The following is a 17,200-nucleotide window of genomic DNA, read 5'->3' as shown; positions in this document are numbered from 1 at the left end:
ACACCTAGCAGCATATAGTGGCTATCCAGCAGAATGGAATGATGAACCTCTAGGTGCAGTTATCGTATGATACAGTCCTACTATCGTAGATCCCTACAGGACGGAGGTCATGGACAACTCATCAAACCCCATCGTCTATCGTATGTGAAGATTTATTCGACTTAAGTTTGAGAGTGGAAAACTCTTTCTCCACTGTGCATACTGCCCCGACCGAGGTCTTACGAACTCAGTCTTACAAATCACATAGGATCTCTCCCTATCTACCAAGGTCGATAGATTCTATATAGGTGCATACCCTACTCCTACAATGAACCTACTGCAGCCAATCTACACTACATGGCCCCATATGTCTAGAGGCCATGTGTATGTGCAGTCAAACTACAATAACCTCACTGTGAGTAGTCAAAGCACCGCAGGTCAAAGGACCAATCACACTACTGCAACATCAAGCAAGTCACTGACGAGTGGATAGACATCCAAGTGACTTCTTGTATTGGTCACGCTCAGTACCCTTGTTCTCTAACAAACACCTGCACTATTACTTCAGTGTCCCTACACCGTGGACTCGAGTCTCGTCCATCCACAGGAAAAGTAATGTGTGCACTGATCTCATTGGATCGATCACCATCCTCGTGATGATCCATCGATCAGGAGTAATTCAGAAATTAATCACAAATGACACATGCCTCAAATTCTCAACTCTTGAGAATATGCATCATCATCTTATTAATTTCTTGGACGATTCATGGACACATAAGAACATGAATGAAAAGAATGCCCAACTTAATAAATTCATAATTAGGTCAAGTACAAATTTATGTTCCAGAATAAAATAATGCGTCAGCCAAATTGGCTTCTAGGGCATACTTCTAACATTTCCAACCAACAAAGTAGCTGCACCGAGTCCAGCTATGTCCCAGCATAGCACAGCAGCGGTTCGTTCCCAAACAGCAAATTCTCAGTAGAGCCAAACCAACATGCAGCCACCTCCTTCCGCACTTCACTCGGTTTCACCAATTAATGAAAGGAGCCTTTTCCTTTAGATCCTCTGCAGCGCCCTTCATAAAGGACCCGTTTGCATCCAGCTTCCACGCCATCAACGCGATCGATGCAGCGTCCCAGATTTCCTTCGATCCCAGGCGCCTGTTCGAATGCAGCCCAGCACTCCATCCGCCCGTGAAGCATCCCCAGCCTCCCGCGCCCGATTGCAGCACCCTATTCTGGATTCCCAGCATCAACCCATCCACAACGTCCCAGCTCTTCTGTGACCCAAGCACCGCGTCCGTGATCGGCTCCTCCCGGCGATCCCACGGCATCCTCCCGTCGATCCCACGGCATCAGCTTCCAACACGTAATGCAGCGATTCCGTGGCCAACCGGATGGGCATTCCACATCTCCTCCCTTCCCGAATCAACCTCTCAGCATTCCGTGGCCAGCTAGATGGGAATCCACGTCCTTCCTCCCGTCGATCCTACGGCACTCTTCATTTCGGATCAGCCTCCTCCCAGCAAAACAACCAGCTCCCGTGATTCAGCCGTTTGCGTGCATCCCACCTCACAGATCATGCGTCTGTTTCCCCCTATCCAGAGAATCCATCGCCGGGGTGGGGGCGATCTATATAAAGGGGGGAATGGAAGCTCTATAGAGGAGAGAGAGGGAGAAGGGGAGGTGAGCTCGATTGGGATTGGGGGCCAAAGAACAGAGGAGGAGCTGCAGGGAGGTGGTCGGCTGGTTCAAAGGAGAGGGAACAGGGGAGTGCTCTATTTCTTTTGGGAAGAAGAAAGAAAAAAAAAGAGGAAATTAGTGTTTTATGTTCCACCATGGGAGAGAGAGGGAGAAGAGAAGTAATTTATTTTTTTTTCTTTTTTTATTTTATTTACAAAATAGAAGGAGTATTAGGCCTCTAATCTCCATTTTTATTTGTAATCAGTTTTCTTTTTATGAAATCCACCAATTCTCTTTCATGCAATTCTTGTTCTAGGTTCAATTTAATTTCTACTTTTGATACAATACATTAAATTTTCTTTTATGCAATTTATGTTCTAGGCTTTTGATCTTCTTAGCATTGGTTTTCATCCATTTTAACTTATGCCAAAACTCTTCTTTGATTAGTTAAATATATAAATGCTCTTTAAATCTAAGTACCTGTCTTTTAGTTAATTTCAATTAAAAAAACATTCTCTGGTAAACAAAGAATCATTTAACATCCCGACATAATGTTTTTCTTCTATCATTCAAAAATTGATTTTAAATCCGAGTGAATGTTTTAATTTTTATGCGACTCCAATCGCCTTCCTGTGGATTGACCTCTTACGACCACTATTCTTCGAGTAGAACAGGTAAGAGTAGAATTAATGTAAACTTTGTTTGTCGGTTCTAACAACGATCTATTTAGCATATTTTTAGGTAAACAGAAATCGGACAACAGTTAGGATTAATTATTAAAAGGCGTATAAGATCTAAAATTTGAAAGGTTATGCATGCTGAAATTTTCTGCATGCAGAATTTCAGGGTTGCTGATTTTTGTATGCTGATTTTTATGTCCATAAGTTGATGGATCTATTGCATTGTTAATGAGATTACAAAGGTTTAGAATTATGTATTGCACGATCAGCAACTCATGTGATGACGTAATCAATTAGATTTCATATCTGAAAATTATAATTGTTGCATGTGGTGATGATCATAGGATTCAAACCCTTTTGGTATCAAATGTAAAGACCTGCGATGTGATCTGTAATGTCATGTAATTTTTCAGATGTTTGCATGCATCTTATTTGATGTTTTAAGGGGCCTGCGTGCCTTCTAAAAGGGATATAATTATTTTATATCTGGTTGTATTTCTGTGATGTAATGTACGTCAACGATCAGTCGAAGATAGTGTAGGGTTTTAGCATGTTATAATGCGCAGCGGAAGCTAGGGATTTTAAAAAATTTCTTAATAAAGTCACTTAACATGAAACCCTTATTAGCCTAGATCACCTTAATAGTAACAATCAAATAACATATAAATATAAATATAGGAATCGAAGAATACCTCTAACGCTAAATCCAAGTTTGTAGAATCTCCACGAGGCGTCCAAGTGTCCGCCCTCCAACGGTGATCCACACGAAAACTTAATTCAAGTCTTAAGCTCCAAAGACTTTGATTCTTAATGCAGAATTCTTCTAAAGAACTCTAATGGCTTGCTTTCCTTCCTTTCTATTTTTCTTTCACCTTCTAAAATCACTTCTAATCCTTTTGTCCTAAAGAAGACCACTTTGTCTTGGATTAGGACACCCTAGAAGCAATGCTAGAAAGAGACAAAGCCTTGTAAGAAAGAAGGGATAAGGGAGAGAGAATGCGGTGGAGTTGGAATGAATGAAACCCATGGAGCGCTAGCTTATTTATAATAGGCGTAGGGATGCATCTCCAAGGGATGCATCCCATCCACACATCCTTTCATGAAAGGGCATCATTTAAAGGGTCATATCAAATAAGAGGAGACACAGATCAAGTGAGAAGGTGTATCAAATGATATGTCCTTTCATGTGGTGCCATATTTTGACCAAGTCAACAGCACATGCCAATCACATGTCCATCATGCCTCACCTCTTGATCTTTCATGATGATGATCCAAGGGCTCCAATGCAAGGCGCCATTTACTTGACCCATTATGTCTTCATCCAATGGTGGGATTAAGATCCAATGGTCAATTATGGTAGCCATCCTCTAACCCAATCCAATTGGGTTAAACCAACTCTCCATTATGTCTTCATCCAACGGTAGATCAAGATCTAACGGTCTAGATTGAATGATTTATCAAATCTAATCCAATTAGACTCAAACCAAGCCAATTAGATGCCAACTCTTGGCTAACCCATATTAGAACATGATCTAATCAAATTAGATCAATTAAGAATCAAATTCGAATCCAATTCAAATCAGATTCGAATCCAATTCGAATCAGGAGCTAAGGGTTTGCAACACCTGCTAGGATATTTATCTTGCAAACATGATCTAATCCAATTAGACCCTTGATAAGTTTTCTTGTGTGTGACCCATTGGGTTCCATACTTAGCCAGCAATAGGTGTGAGTGCGAGTTGACCCAACTTGATTAGAACTCTTCTAATCGACTTAAGTCCAAACTGCGCGAACCCGAACTTAACAATTAGAATCCTTTCTAATTAGTGATCGAATTAAACTCTTTAATTCGATCAAACCTATAAGACAAGATTGACGTCTAGCAACGTGTCATGTCTATCCGGAAAATATGGAATTTGGTGAAAATACCAAAAATACCCTTCAGTGGCAAGTTACCGTGCAATTCAATCCTTTAATCAAACTGCATCCCGAATATGTATATGAGTATGAATATATGTCAAACTCAATTTCATATTCATATCTTTCTCAATCTTTTAATGATAATTCAAATAATGAAACATTAGAAACTCTTTCTAATTTTCATTCTGCTTTGATCAAAGGCTTCCTGAATTATCATATGATTAGAATAAATAGGATGCTATCTTCTCTTACTAGAAGTGATTAATTCCTTGTTGACCTACTCATAATCTTCATACACAATTCACCATATCCAGAAGACCTCGTACACAACTTATTGTCATGAATGAATGTAAACCTAAATATGGGTTCATGTGCACAAGATACCATGGTGATCTCAGGTCATAGGATCAGTTGCACAACTCCCACTAAGAGAATCATCTTTTGACATGTAAGTAAGACTTCATAAGATTTCTCTTTGTAGGTCAATTCAGTGAACTCATTCTTCTAATGAGCACCCACATCTTTGTATTAGTGTCTCCACACAAGTGATTGTGAGATCAATCACCCTCTGCATCGAGCATACATAAGATGTGCCAGTCTTTCTGGTAAACATTGATCCCCGACTCAATGTACCAATGACTTGAAATATTTAAGATTAGAATTTTAGGATTTTAGGTCTCACTAGTATGATCTCATCATAGCCTCAAAACCATTGCCCTAATCTAAGGGGTTTATCACAAATATAATCAACAGCATATGATAAAACATAATGCCTTTATTCATATTTAAATGTCATGTACATAATTTGAAAAATCAAAAGAAAACCCTTCGCAATACATATTGCGATTGGTTTGTAGGGCATCTACTCTTTCAGATAGTACATGAGATGAACGGCGATCTGAGCGGTTGATGGCGATTGGATCAAGAGTTGATCAGGGATCGAATCAAGGAGGCTCGGGACCAATTCAAGAGTTAAAGACCAGCTGATCGATTGACGTGCATGTGCTTGTAATATGACCTAATTAGAATCTATGATCATCACCTATTTAAAATTCAGCTTTTATTTATTGCTGCGATTATAACTGCCTGCGATGTACCGTTTGCATGTGATGCGAATGTGAGCAGTGTAGATAGATTTATATATGATACAAACTAGTAATCCCAATGAGACCTAAACTAAAACCTCCTCAATCAGTCGAGAGTGAACCAACATGAGCGAGTCATATTAGATTAATTAATCTAATTGGTGTCTAGAAAAACATGAAAGATGGTTACTTAATTAGAACCTTACTCTCTGAGTATGGGGAGCCTCCCACCTACTTACCTGGCCAATTGTTCGATTACCTCTTATGAAGAGCTCAAGGTTGCAAACACTAAGACATGATTAACCAATATTAAGTCCATAAGTCATCCACAGTAGTAGAGCTGCTAAGATCTTTCTGGTGTTGACTTGTCTCGGCTGGACATAATGGGCAAGTTGCATCGGAGGGCTGGACCTCTCTATAGACATGTGATGTTGTAGGGATAAAGATGGGGTTGGGTACCAATAACTGTTAGGTGAGGGCCCAATGACAACTTTATTTCTATGGTTATACGGTGGGTCTGACTTAACTAAGGAATGGGACCAATAACTGTTAGGTGAGTTTTTCATTACTTAGAGATCAAGTAGCACTGCAACATGCTTAAGAAGCATTATACAAGAGTTGTACACTCATCTATTTATGTGTCACCAATAACTGTTAGGCGAGGTGGCATGTAAATCGGTGGGACCGCAGTACCCACTAGAAACCCTAGTCGTGTAGGATTTCCATTTTCCTACCAGGAAAGTGCGAGGAATTCGAGAAAATAGTGGGAGGTACATTTGTTCTAAAAGATCCTACAACAAATTAGGATCAAGTACAAAAATTTAACTAGAATCTTTACTCTCTGCAGATCACAATATCAGCCTCAAACCCTTTGACCCGTATTCTTGAGACCAATCGACTGACTGGTACAAATTACAAAGAATAGTTTAGAAACCTCAAAATCATTCTGAGTTGTGAGAAAATAGGCTATGTGCTCGACAATGATATCCCCACATTACCATCACGTCCGACCGCTGATCAGCGTGCGACGCATGAAAAGTGGACAGACGATGATATTAGGGTCAAGTGCTACATCATGGCATCCATGTCCAATGAACCCCAATGCCAGCATGAGAATATGAAGACTGCTAGGGACATACTGGCACACCTGCAAGAGTTGTATGGTGAGCAGAGTCGCACAGCTCGTTTTGAAGTGTCCAAGAGGCTCTTCAAGGCAAAGATGCGCAAGGGGCAGTCTGTCCATGATCACGGTCTGACTATGATCAAGGACCTAGAGGAGCTTGAGAAGCTCGGTATGAACATGCACAAGGAATTGCAGGTAGATCTGATCCTGCAATCCCTTTCTGATTTATTTGAATAGTTTATAGTAAACTATCACATGAATAAGATTAAATGCACTAAGACTGAACTGTTAAACATGTTGGTAACAGCTGAGGGAGCCTTGAAAGGTTCAAGGGGCAATGTCCTTGCTGCTGAGTTGACTTCTGGTTCCAAGAGAAAGTCTACTTGGAAGAAAAAGAAGTCTGCGAAGAAGCAGAAGAAAGATAAGAAGCCAAAGAAGGAAGTTCAAAAGAAAAAGGCTAATGACAAAGGAAAATGTTTCCACTGCAATATCGATGGCCACTGGAAGAGGAACTGTCCTTCATACCTGGAGAGCCTGAAGAACAAGGAGGCAGACACACCTTCAGAAGGTATGTTAGACTTGCTCGTAATAGAAACTAACCTTACGGTTTCCTCTACTTCTAGTTGGGTTATAGATTCTGGTTCTAGTGCTCACTTGTGCATTACTATACAGGGTCTAAAGAAAAGTAGAAAGGCTAGCGGAAGGTGCGGTAACCCTCTGGATTGGCAATGGAGCAAAAGTTGCTGCTGTGGCTGTGGGCACCTACCCTCTACGACTACCATCTGGTTTTAGTTTATTACTTAGAGACTGTTATTATGTACCTGCTGCTAGCAGAAATTTGATTTCTATTTCATGTCTAATACAGAAAGGTCATGTTTTTATATTTGACAAAGACTGCTGTTCTATTTATTTGAGAAATAAAATAGTCGCACATGGTTTTATGATTGACAGTCTTTATCATTTGCATATGGATGTATCTGTAAATGTGTCTGAGCAAGAAGTGAGTGCCAAAGGATCCAGGAGATCCAAGGATGAGATAAACCAAAAGTATTTGTGGCACCTCAGGCTTGGTCATATTGGAGAGGACAGAATGAACAAAATGGATAAAGATGGGCTTCTCGGCTCATTGACTTCCGAGTCATATCCAGTTTGCGAGTCCTGTCTTCAAGGAAAAATGGCTAGATTGCCCTTTGTAGGACATGGGGAGAGAACCACTGAAATACTTACCCTGGTACGTACAGATGTGTGTGGCCCATTCGATGTGCTAGCCAAGAGTCGTTATTCATACTTCATTACCTTTACCGATGATTATTCACGGTATGGGTATGTGTATCTTATGAGACACAAATCTGAATCTTTTGAAAAGTTCAAAGAGTTCAGAAATGAAGTAGAAAAATAAACTGGAAAATCTCTTAAGGTTATTTGATCAGATCGAGGAGGAGAATACCTTAGTGAAAAATTCCGGGACTATCTCAAGGAGAATAGCATAGTCTCACAATGGACTCCTTCGGGTACACCTCAACTCAACGGGGTGTCAGAGAGAAGAAATCGGACTCTATTAGATATGGTCCGGTCCATGATGAGCTTCACTGATTTACCTATGTTTCTTTGGGGAGATGCCTTACTTACCGCAATGTATCTACTGAATAGAGTTCCCTCTAAATCCGTTCCTACCACACCGTATGAGATATGGCATGGTAAGAAACCAAGTCTTGGTCATCTAAAGATTTGGGGATGTCCGGCCTATATCAAGCGACTACAGGCGGATAAGCTAGAGGCTAGGACCATAGGTGCTCATTTTATAGGATATCCTAAAGAGTCATTAGGATATAATTTTTACGTCTCAGAGGATCACAATGTGTTTGTGAGCCGATATGCCATCTTCTTGGAAAAATAGTTTATCCTTGATAGTGGCAGTGGGAGAAAAATTGAGCTTGAAGAGAAAGTCTCTGAAAAGCAACGAGTCAAGGATCCTATAGAACCCGTTCATACAGAGCCAGTACACGTTGTTCCTCCACCTCGCAGATCTAGTAGGGTCTCCCATCCTCCTTGTGGAGTGATTGATTAAAACCCTATTTGATTTTGATGAGCTCAAAGCATTTGAGTATATCTCTTGTTTACTAATGAATTCAATTAAGTGTTTCAGTGAAAATCTTATCCAAGTGTCTCTAGACTTAGTTCATAATATTTTGGATAAGTTAAGAAGTCAGCCTGAACCAAAGTCTGAGACTCGAGTCGACTCCAGAGTATCACGAGTCGACTCCAAGCGTATCAAGTTCACTGGCACGGGCTCGAGTCGACTCCGGATAAGTAGGAGTCGACTCCGACTTAGAACAGACAGACGAACAGAAAGCATCAACTCAAAACCTGTCAGCGAGTCGACTCCTGAAGTGCGCGAGTCGACTCCAGGGTAGCAAGAGTCGACTCCAAGGAGCCACAGGCAGAAAAGTCAGAGAGCAGTTTTCGGGTCTGAGATTCGAGTCGACTCCAGTGGAACGCGAGTCGACTCCGATGGTTGGCAAGTCGACTTCAAAGAAAGTGAGAGTCGACTCTCAGAGGAACACAAGGAAAAAGTCAGAGAACGTTTTTCGAACTCTGAGATTCGAGTCGACTCCCGCAATACGCGAGTCGACTCCGAGACTCCGCGACCACAAAGAAGACAGAAGACCAATTTACTGTCTCTGAGATTCGAGTCGACTCCCAGACAGCTAGAGTCGACTCCAAGGCAGCTCTACATCAAAAAGACAGAAGACAGTGTTTCGGAAACTGAGAGCCGAGTCGACTCCGGGGAAGTTCGAGTCGACTCCAAGACTGGACGAGGCAAAAGACAGAAGATAGGGAGTTCGGGCTCTGAGCGCCGAGTCGACTCCCAGGATTGTCGAGTCGACTCGAGTGGACCAAATTCAAAAATAGATCCACGGACTCCATGGGATGAGCCGACTCCGAGAAAGCCAAGTCAGCTCCAGAAGTTGGCGAGTCGACTCCAGGTCAAGACGAGTCGACTCCCAGTCTAAGAGGCTACTTTAATTCAAATCCGAAACAGTTGCCGAGTCGACTCCAGAAAAGCATGAGTCGACTCCCGCTACAGCCGAGTCGACTCCTGATCGCGCGAGTCGACTCCAACCCACCAACGGACACATTGTCAGGGTGTACAGAGTGTGCAGAACGGGCAGAAAAAGCTCTCTAACGGCTAGTTTCTGTGGGGGTTGGTTTAAATAGCCACAGAGGACTGTAGCAAAGAAGAGAACAACCATTCCACTCCAAGTAATCAAGCTTTCAATCTCTGCAACTTGTTCTTCAATGAAAAAGAGGGAAGAGCAGCATTAACTGCATCCACCTACTTCTTCCCAACATTGAAAGAGCCTCCTCCTGCATTCAAGTCGACTACACATTCAAGAGGAGACCCGAAGTTCAAGAAGCCCTTCCTCTTCTCCAACTTAAAAGCGTTTGAGGGCTCTTAACTTCGTTATTGTTCATATTGCCATTTATCTGCTTTTGAGAAGTTGTATTTTTCTGTTTGTTCTTTTCATCTACACATTGTCTTTGCTTGGTTCAATCGGGGGATTGAATCAAGGGTATAGAGGTTGGTTGGTGAGCCGAGTGTAAAACCAACGTGTAAGGGTTCGATTGTGATCCCGGGAAAACAATCGGGGTTGGTTCTAGTCGGTGAGCCTGGAAAAACCGACCGAGTTCGTTGTGAGCTCGTAAAATAACAAGTTTGGTTGTGAGCTTGGAAAACAACCGGCTGTAATCCAAGGGGTTATAGTGAATTCCCAAGTGAGACTTGGGGAGTGGACGTAGGAGCAAGGGTTAGCTCCGAACCACTATAAAACTTGGTGTTTGTGATTGATTGTCTCTCTTTCTCTTACTCTCATATCACTCACAGCACATAGCAATTAATCGAACAACTTGCAAAAGCTTTAATTAGTCATCCACATCATTTTAAATTGTAAGATTATTTTAAAACCCAATTCACCCCCCCTCTTGGGTTGTCTATCTGGGCAACAAGTGGTATCAGAGCCTAAACTCTTCCACCCAAGAGTAAAAGATCGAAATGACAACCCCATTTGGATCTTCCCACATTGAGGGTCAGTCCACCCAAAGACCCCCATTCTTTAATGGATCCGACTACTCATATTGGAAGGCTAGGATGAGAATATTCATCCAAGCCCAAGACTATGAGATGTGGACCATTGTAGTAAATGGGCCATACATCCCATCCATATATGTAGAGGGTGTCACGGTACCCAAACTAGAAAAGGATTGGGATGAACATGACATGAGAAAGGCACAACTAAACTCTAAAGCTATGAATGTGCTTTATTGTGCCTTAGATAGAAATGAATTCAATAGGGTCTCAACTTGCAATTCTGCAAAAGAGATTTGGGACAGACTTGAAGTGACCCATGAGGGCACGAATCAAGTCAAAGAATCCAAAATAAATATTTTGGTTCATAAGTATGAACTATTTAAAATGGATTCTAATGAAACAATCACATGCATGTTCACTAGGTTTACTGACATTGTCAATGGCCTAAAAAGCCTTGGCAAGAACTATACTAACAGTGAGCTTGTCAGGAAAATCCTTCGTTGTCTACCAAGGTCATGGGAAGCTAAAGTGACGGCAATCCAAGAAGCCAAGGACTTGAACAAGTTACCACTTGAGGAGCTTCTTGGATCCCTAATGACGCACGAGCTAACCATGAAGCAACACAACGAGGAAGAGTCCTCCCATAAGAAAAAGGTAATAGCTCTTAAATCTACTTCATCTAACAAGGACTTGTCTTGCAGTAGCAGCAGTGAAGAAGAAGAACATGAGGAAGATGATGGTGAGGCTCTTCTTGTGCGCAAATTCAGAAAATTCATCAACCACAAGAAGTCCTATCATCAAAGGAGAGGCCCCTCAAATTTCTACCGCAAGGACAAAGGTAAGGAAAGGAAAAATGAGGGGATTGGCTGCTATGAGTGTAAAAAACCGGGACACATCAGAGCTGAGTGTCCCTTACTAAAGAAGGGCAACAAGTACAAGAAGAAGAAAGCCCTCGTCACCACCTTATCGGACTCCGATGCATCATCTTCATCATCGGATGAAGAACAAGAAGAAAAGGCCAATTTGTGCTTCATGGCCAATGAAAATGAGGTAACATCTGAATCACATCTCGATTTTTCTTTTGATGAACTTTATGATGCATTTAATGAATTAATGATAGAATATAAGGCCATAAATCTTAAGAATAAAGAACTAAAAATAGCTAAACAATCATACATACTTAAATGCGATAAACTAGTTAAGGATAAGGACTGTATCACCATAGAAAATCTAGAACTTAAGACAAGCAACCAACTCTTAATTAAGAAAACTAACACCTTAAGTAAAGATAACGAAGAACTAACTAAGGAATTTTCAGAAGTTAAAAACCATAAACAAATCTTAAACAAGGATCTCACAAAAGAACTAAATGATCTAAAAGCAGAAAATCAAACACTAACTAAAGAACTTAACAAATACAAACCTTTGGTTGAAAAATTTACATATAGTTCTGAAAAGTTAAATATGATACTAAATAGTCAACGAGCAGTATTTAATAAAGCGGGTTTAGGATATAAACCAAGAAATAAACAAAAACTTCTTAGTAACTTTTTTGTTAAAGCTGGGGAAAGTAAAACTAAGAAAATAACCTGCTTTTGTTGTGGAACTATAGGTCATAAAGCAAATGTGTGTAATTTTAGAAAAGGTAAAATAAAAAGGAAAATTAAAAGGGTATGGGCTCCAAAAGGAACCAACTTGACTAACCATGAAGGACCCAAGAAAACTTGGGTACCTAAGATGATATGATTTGCTTGTGTAGGAGTGTCTTGCAGCCAAGGTCAACAAAAACTGCTGGTATTTGGATAGTGGCTGCTCAAGACACATGACGGGTGACAAGGATCAATTTTTCACCCTTGAAGCTAAGAAGGGAGGAGCTGTGACTTTTGGAGACAACAACCAAGGTCACATCATTGGTATTGGTAAAGTTCAAATTACCCCTTCTACTTTTATTGATAATGTTAGATATGTTGATGGTCTTAAGCATAACTTATTAAGCATTAGTCAATTATGTGATAAAGGGTATGATGTTATGTTTAAACCATCACTATGCATTAACCCTAATGACAATAGTTTAGTTTTTAAAGGAATTAGACGTGGGAATGTGTATGTTGTAGACCTTGAAGATCTTGCCAAACATAACCAATGTCTAGTTGTTAATGAAACTAAGGATAATGATGCTAGCTAGTTATGGCACCGTAAGTTAGGTCATGCAAGCATGGACACAATAACTAAACTAGTTAAAAGAGATTCCGTGATAGGTTTGCCAAAATTAAAATTTGAGAAGAACAAAATATGTGAAGCATGTCAATTTGGCAAACAATCTAGAAACTCATTTAAATCCATAAAATGTGTCTCTACATCTAGACCTCTAGAATTATTACACATGGACCTATTCGGACCAACTAGAACCACTAGCCTAGGTGGAAATAAATATGGTCTAGTTATTGTAGATGACTATTCTAGATACACTTGGGTTATGTTCTTAGCACATAAAGATCAAGCTTTTTCAGTATTTAAAAAGTTTCATAAGGAAGCAACCAATGCTAGAGATACTTCAGTAATAGCCATTAGAAGTGACCATGGTACCGAATTCGAAAATCAGTCATTTGATGAGTTTTGTAGTAAAAAGGGGATAACCCATAATTTTTCTGCACCTAGGACACCACAACAAAATGGAGTTGTGGAGAGGAAAAATAGAACTCTAGAGGAAATGGCTAGAACTATGTTATGTGAAAGTAACCTCCCTAAGTACTTTTGGGGAGAAGCCATTAATACTTCTTGTCATATATTAAATAGAGTTCTATTGAGACCCATCATAAAGAAAACACCTTATGAACTTTGGAAAAACAGAAAACCAAAAGTTAATTACTTTCATGTTTTTGGATGTAGGTGTTTTGTTCATAATAATGGGAAAGATAATCTAGGTAAATTTGACTCTAAATCTGATGAGGGAATATTCTTAGGTTACTCTACAACTAGTAAAGCCTATAGAGTCTTTAATAAAAGAACCTTAGTTATAGAAGAATCTATACATGTTGTATTTGATGATTCTAGTGACATCTCCTCTAGTAAGAAAGTTAACTTTGATGATGATGCTGAAATTCTTGAAGAAAAGATAGATGAGATGACATTACAAGATGATAATCAAAAATTGATTGAAGGAGCATCATCAAGCCAAGAGGCTATTGTGAATCATGGGCTAACTAAAGCTTGGAGGTATGCTCACGGGCATCCTAAGGAACTAATTCTAGATGATCCATCTCAACCGGTTAGGACTAGAGCATCTCTTAGGAATTTAAATAACCATCTAGCTTTCGTCTCACACTTTGAGCCCAAACATATAGAAGAAGCCGAAAATGATGTAAATTGGATAAATGCAATGCAAGAAGAATTAAACCAATTTACTAGAAACAAGGTATGGAATCTAGTAGAGAGACCTTCTGAATATCCGATTATAGGTACTAAATGGATTTATAAAAATAAACTTGATGAAAATGGAATTGTTATAAGAAATAAGGCTAGACTAGTAACAAAGGGTTATAATCAAGAAGAAGGTATAGATTTTGATGAAACCTTTGCTCCTGTAGCTAGACTTGAGGCTATTAGATTATTATTAGCATATGCATGCTCTAAGGATTTCAAACTATTTCAAATGGATGTAAAAAGTGCATTTTTAAATGGGTATATAAATGAGGAGGTATATGTAGAACAACCTCCTGGTTTTGAAAATCATCAATACCCTAATCATGTATATAAACTGAACAAAGCACTTTATGGTTTAAAACAAGCACCTAGAGCATGGTATGAGAGGCTTAGCAAATTCCTACTAGAACATGAGTTCTCTAGGGGTAATGTAGATACAACACTATTTCTGAAAAAGAAAAACCAAGATATGCTACTAGCACAGATTTATGTTGATGATATCATTTTCGGTGCTACTAACAATCGCCTCTGCGAAGAATTTGCTGATTTGATGCAGAGTGAATTTGAGATGAGCATGATGGGAGAGCTGAACTACTTCCTCGGGCTTCAAATCAAACAGTCTGAAGGAGGCATCTTCATCAATCAAGCCAAATATATCAAGGAGATGCTCAAGAAGTTTGATATGGAGGGAAACAAGTCAATCAGCACCCCCATGAGCTCATCATGCAAATTAGACCAAGATGAATCAGGTAAATCTGTAGATCAGAAACTGTATAGAGGTATGATAGGATCTTTATTGTATCTTACTGCAAGTAGACCTGATATTATGTTAAGTGTCTGCATGTGTGCTAGATATCAGGCTAATCCTAAGGAATCACATCTAGTTGCAGTTAAGAGAATTTTTAAATACTTAATAGGAACTAAGAATATAGGGTTATGGTACTCTAAAGAATCTAGCCTAAACTTAATAGGATACACAGATTCAGACTTCGCTGGATGTAAGCTTGATAGAAAAAGTACCAGCGGGTCTTGTCAATTTCTAGGAGAAAACCTAATCTCATGGTTTAGCAAGAAACAAAACTCGGTTGCATTATCTACTGCTGAAGCTGAATATGTTGCAGCCGGGAGTTGTTGTGCTCAAATCTTGTGGATCAAACAACAATTAGAAGATTATGGCATTAAACAAGATAAAATATCTATTAACTGTGATAATACAAGTGCCATTAATCTAACTAAAAATCCAATTCAGCATTCAAGAACTAAACACATTGAGATAAGACATCACTTCATAAGAGATCATGTACTGAATGGTGATGTGACACTACAATTTGTTTGTACTGATGATCAATTAGCAGACATTTTTACAAAACCCCTAAGTGAAGAGAGGTTTAGTGTGCTTAGGAGGGGATTAGGAGTGATTGATCCATCCTAGTGGTAGTTTCCACTAGATTCGTTGATTTTGATGATTAGATTGTGGTTAAAATAGAGTTTCTTTTCAATGATCATCAAATCAGATCATAATTTAGTGATTTTTCCTCATTCGGCACGAACATAACATGATTTTTAGGTGCGTGCCAAAGTTAGAGACGACTCGAGTAAGTTTCAGAGTCGGCTCCTAAGGGGGAGTCGACTCGCGCATTTGCGGGAGTCGACTCGCAAAGATGGCAGCAGAGGGGGAGTCGACTCTCATATAGTCGGGAGTCGACTCGAGGTCTACAGGCGCATAAGGAGAGTCGACTCGCGCATATTCTGGAGTCGACTCGAGGTCGAGTCGACTCGCGACTCAGTGGAGTCGACTCGCAGTCGGGATCCGACTTTTTAACCCTAACTTTGTCGTTTCGAAAACACTTCTTTCTCAGCCGCCACTGTTCACAAGCCCTAGAGCCGACTCCTAGGTCGTCCCCGGTCGTCCCAAAGGCCTTTTCCCGTCGATTTTCCACCGTCCCTTAGGGTTTTCCTCCCTTCCTAGGTCGTCCCCGGTCGTTCCCAAGCCTTCTCCGTCGACCTTTCACCATCCTTTAGGTTTTCATCCCGTTCTAGGTCATTATGCCGCGTAAAACCGTAGTCCGGAAGAGGTCCCGACCCGAGGCCGGTCCCGAGAGGCGCTCCAAGGCTCGGCACGATCCCGCGAGGCCACAACCTCCGGCTCGTTCCCCGCCAAGGGCGGTTCCCGCGAGGCCATTAGCCGGGAAGGCCGTCACCACCGGGAGATATGTCGACCTCGACTATCTCTCCCGGGAAGGGTTCACTATAAGTGATAGACTTAGGGCCCAGGGCTTAGAGTACTTCCTCACCTTAGATCTCCCCACATATCCAGGGCTCATTAGAGAGTTTTACGGTACCGTCCATCGGGGAGATGGGGGTATCGAGGGCACGGTAGCCGGTGTCCCTCTGTTCATTACGGAGGATCTTATTGCCCACATCCTCCACCTTCCACTAGTAGGGGTGGCTCCCACACATCCCGAGGACAGGGTTGAGGCCCTTACAGCCGTTCTAGGGCATCCACCCCAGTCACCCTTAGACGAGGTATCCGCTAGCTCACTTCCGATTGAGATGCGGATCCTCCTAAGTATATTGTCTAGGTCCATCTTCCCTAAGACCGGGAGATTTGACTTTGTATCTGAGAGAGACCTAGCTCTCATGTTCTACATGCTTCATGACACCCCAATCAACTTCCCCAAACTCATATATCGATACATGTGTGAGCCACTAGACAGACCTAGGCTCACTTTGCCCTACGGTATGGTCTTCACCTTGTTATTTAGAGAGTACGAGATTTCTATCCCTGAGGGGGAACCCTTTCGCGCATTGCGATGGACTGATCGCACGCGTGCAGGGACCCTACACAGGATGGGGTTTCGGAAGATAGAGGGGACATGGGTTAGGAAGTCCTCCATCACCACACAGACCACCAGACACTCCCCTAGTCCTGAGCCAGATTCTGACTATCCTGACTTACCGGACTTTCCATCCACTTCTGCTCCTACCACCTCCGCCGGACCCTCCTCCTCGGCTCCACCATCCATGGAGGTCCGCATCGCTCCTGAGCAGCTCTGGGAGCTGCGGCAGGAGATAGTCCGAGATCTGAGGGATGAGTTGCTTCGGGAGCTCCGAGGTTCGGTGCCTGCTCCCTCTCCCGCTCCATCTTCAGCGTTGGTCCCTTCCCTGACGGCCGTGACTGACATGACGGCTCATGTGCGGGAAAAGATCTACA

The sequence above is a fragment of the Phoenix dactylifera genome, chromosome 4 (assembly GCF_051530095.1).
Source record: "Phoenix dactylifera cultivar Ajwa chromosome 4, Ajwa_hap1_PhDact_Kaust_v1.1, whole genome shotgun sequence".
Lineage (NCBI taxonomy): Eukaryota > Viridiplantae > Streptophyta > Magnoliopsida > Arecales > Arecaceae > Phoenix > Phoenix dactylifera.
Note: the sequence above shows the minus strand (reverse complement) of the source record.